Source organism: Euprymna scolopes, chromosome 13 (genome assembly GCF_053919585.1).
Source record: "Euprymna scolopes isolate OS-2025 chromosome 13, ASM5391958v1, whole genome shotgun sequence".
NCBI classification, from domain to species: domain Eukaryota; kingdom Metazoa; phylum Mollusca; class Cephalopoda; order Sepiida; family Sepiolidae; genus Euprymna; species Euprymna scolopes.
Window position 1 is genome coordinate 11,249,364 of NC_136494.1, and position 4,082 is coordinate 11,253,445.

A 4,082-nucleotide genomic window follows, 5' to 3' on the forward strand; every position below is an offset into this window, starting at 1 on the left:
ACATAGATATAACATTTAACACTCTAATCATCATTATTAGTTATATCTCCTTTTCTGGCTTCTACGGAAATACTTATTTGTAAACGTTTTTCTCCTATTTAAAAACAAGGTCGATAGCCATTAGTCGCGTACTCCCGTGTAATGAATGAATGTGCGAATGTAGTATTGACATGAAATTCTTAAAGATAAACTAAAATGACCGAAAAATAGGCAGAAATGACTTAAATAAATAAAAAGTAAATGACTTAGAATGACTTTAATGAACTTAAGGATGAATTGAATAACCTTAAAAATGACGTGAATGCTTAAAAAATAACTGGAATCCTTCAAAAACAACTTGAATGATTTAGAGAATGATTGGAATGGCTTCGAGACTGACTGGTTGTAAAGTGGGTGTTCATCTTACATTAAATTAATACAGAAAAGTGATACACCACTTTATATCACAATAAGTACAGCATGCAATATGAACAGATATTACACTTTGATCTTGGCCAAAAGGCCAAGAAAAGGGTATTTATTTGCCCCGCCCCCACCGGGCAAATTAGGCACAAGGCCGATTTTTAATGTGAGGAGTGAAGGGGAAATGGGGACCAGCACCCCGGGGAGTAGGGGAGCTAGATAGTGACAATTGGTATGAAGGGTTGCCAAGGTCTTATATATCGGGCTTCCCCCACATATGGTCTTTGGTTGCAGTATCTGCCGGACCAGATACTACACTTTGATCTTGGCCAAAAGGCCAGGAAAAGGGGGGTATTTATTTGCTCCCCCACCGACCAAATTAGACACAAGGCCGATTTTTAATGTGAGGAGTGAAGGGGAAATGGGGACCAACTCCCCGGGGAGTAGGGGAGCTGGATAGTGACAATTGGTATGAAGGGTTTCCCCTACATTGACCAAGGTCTTATATCTGAGGCTGTCCCCACATATGGCCTTTGCTTTCTGAATCTGCCGGGACATATACTACACATTGATCTTGGCCAAAAGGCCAAGCACAAAAGTGTTATGGACAGACCAACCGACCGATCAAGCGACCGACGGAGTGACTTATAAAGTCGCTTACGCGCAACTAAAAATGACTCTGATCATCTTATTACTGCGTAATAATTCATTAGATAAGCTGCATGTTAATATTTCATTAGATTGACTTACATACAATCCAATACATTATTAGACCAACTTTAATCTAATCTAATCCTGCATTATAACAGCTGCATGTAAATCACACATTAGATAAGTTGCAAAGTTTATCTGACATAAGCCTGACTTCAGGACAATCCAATACATCTATTAGACCTCCCCGTCAATATTATAAAAAAACTACATTAGATAAGCTGCTTGTCAATCCTAGATTAGACTATGTTAAATACAAACACCTTCATCTTTAGACCACATTAATATAATCGAACCCTTCATTCGGCAACTGCTAACCATACATTAAACGCATGTCAATAAAATCCAATACATAATTAGTTCAACTTTAATCCGATCCAAACCTAACCGAAAACCAGCTGCATGTTAATTGTATATTAGACTGCCTTCAATAAAATTCAATACATCATTAGCCCAACTTAGATCTCATTTAAACTTACATTGGTCTATCTGCAAGATTTGATGTGATTCAATCTTTCATTTTACATGCTGCATCTTAATCGTACATTAGAATGACGTCAATACAATTATATACAATGTGAGCCCAACTTCAATATAACCCAATTCTACATTAGGCCAGTTGCATGTTAATCTTATATTAGACAGACTTCAATACAATACAATGCATTATTAGACCAGCTTCAATCTAATCCAATCTTGCATTATACCAGCTGCATATGAATTTTACATGAAACTAACTTCGGAACCATTTATTTATATTAGTTTAATTAATACAGTTATACCGAACAGTTCTAATCTAACTGTACATTTATCAGCTTCAATGCAATCCAATAGAACTTTAGAATAAATCAAATTGAAACAGATCTCATATTAGAACAACCGCAATCCTATGCTATGCTAGACTGTTCGCCAATTATTTGTTTCGAATTGCAAGATACTTCGAGCAAGCATGTGTTATGTTACTGCGATAAAAATACTTTCATTTAGCTGTTGATGTACTAAATCTTAGGCTGAATTTCAATTGACAAGAGTTTCTTACAACGGCTGTAAGAAAAGCATAGTCTAGATATTACTTAATTGGTGTTGAGTACACATGCAAATCCAATTTCAACTGATTTTTGTACCATAAAACAAAATTCAGTTCACACCATTGACTAATGCTAGTCCTTCCATAACCCTCCTCATCTCTAGGTCGGCAATTGTTTGTTTCTCATTAACAATTTATCCCCGAGTAGCTCTTGGTTTTTATATATTGTAACCTAATACGAAGAAAAGGAAATATAATAGAGGAAATATTACTGAACGAAAAATAAAGGATTTGAATAAATGTTATGGAATATTTATATATAAGAAGAAACAAAACAAACAAACAGAAAAAAACAACAAAAAATGTTATGGAATATTTATGTATAAGACGAAACAACAAAAGCTGCAAGGAAAAGGCTAGAGATAAATGTGAGGAAGATGAATGAATAACATCATGGGAATCAGAATTAGATGAAAAGAACAAGAACAGAGTTATTAACGTGGTTAAAAATTTAATTGTAATAAAGAAAGTAAAGCATGGGAAAAATGAAGATAGAAAAAAAGAATAAAATCTAGACGAAGATGGAAAAAAATGAGACACAGAAGTGAAGTGAAAAACAAAACTAAAGAATAGGAACAACTATAGTGATGATAACAACAAGTTACATAAAACGAAGGCCACTATTCACCCATGCACGGAGTATGGTTGTCATATTTGAGCCGGTGCATCTGCTACTATTCTCTCGCTCCTAGACAAGGTTCAAAAGAGAGTAACCAACCTAATAGGTCCTGAACTGTAATCCAAGCTTCAACCTCTGTCCCATCGACATAATGTAGCATCCCTCTACCTGTTCTACAAGTACTTTAACGGTGAATGATCCGATGAACTGCAAGCACTTGTACCCCCTCTACGTAAATATCCCCGACAAGCAGTAAAATCTCACCCTTTTACAGTAAAGATCCCTAGATATAAGAGAGCCTTCTACGCCAGTAGTTTCTTCCCCAGAACCGCTGGACATTGGGATTCCCTTCCGGGTTCCTGCTTCCCCGACTGTACTTACATGCAGAAGTTAAAGTGTGACGTGAACCAGCATCTTGCTGCCCAACTCCCCACCTAGTACCCCTCTAGCCTGTGTCCCTAATAGTAGCCCCCTACATCAAAGTAGCCACCTACATCAATGTGCCTTGTTTGGGGTGAAATTGTAATAAAATATATATATATATATATATATATATATATAGAGAGAGAGAGAGAGAGAGAGAGAGAGAGAGAACTGACGATTGCGCCACAAAATATTGAAAATAGAAGAATAGTAATTATAATCTTTATTATCATATAAAAAAACATCAGTATGTGTGTGTGTGTGAGAGAGAGAGAGAGAGAGAGAGAGAGAGAGAGAGAGAGAGAGAGAGAGAGACCGCTCTCTATGCCGTCGAAAACGGCTGGACCGATTTATTCGAAATTGCACACAAAGGTACTTGATGCGTTCTGGAGTCTTCTGACGTTGGTTTTGTTTCGAAGTGTAATTTGTTATGAGTATAGAAAATTAATAATCGAAAAAAAAATCCGATTAAAGAAGGAAGTTCAAGTTTGACCAAAGTAAACAACATTATACAAACTAATATCACAAGTGAATTTGAGAAGTTTTATCACCGCAAACGTAGAAACGCCCGGTATGTAAAATCAACAGTATGTACTGTGATAAGACAGGTGCGTGTTCAAAATGGATGTTTGTTTAGAGCATAATTGAACCATAATGCATGGCTTTTTTATTTTAAACTTTAAGTGAATCCTTAATAACAGTTAAATGCACAGTAGATACTCCGCAGAGCATTGCGGACGACAATGCATTGTTGAATAAGTCACTAGAGGCACGTGAACATTTCTACTAGTACGCTGCGAAGGGTTCCCTTACTAGAGCAGGTGATTTGCTTAAAACTTG

The 4,082-nt window shown here is 36.4% G+C and overlaps 1 pseudogene; it reads right to left on the reverse strand.

Annotated features, from left to right (window-relative positions):
- Positions 1 to 388: 388 nt before the first annotated feature.
- Positions 389 to 515, reverse strand: LOC145292492 (U2 spliceosomal RNA; annotated as a pseudogene).
- Between the last annotated feature and the right edge of the window lie 3,567 nt (positions 516 to 4,082).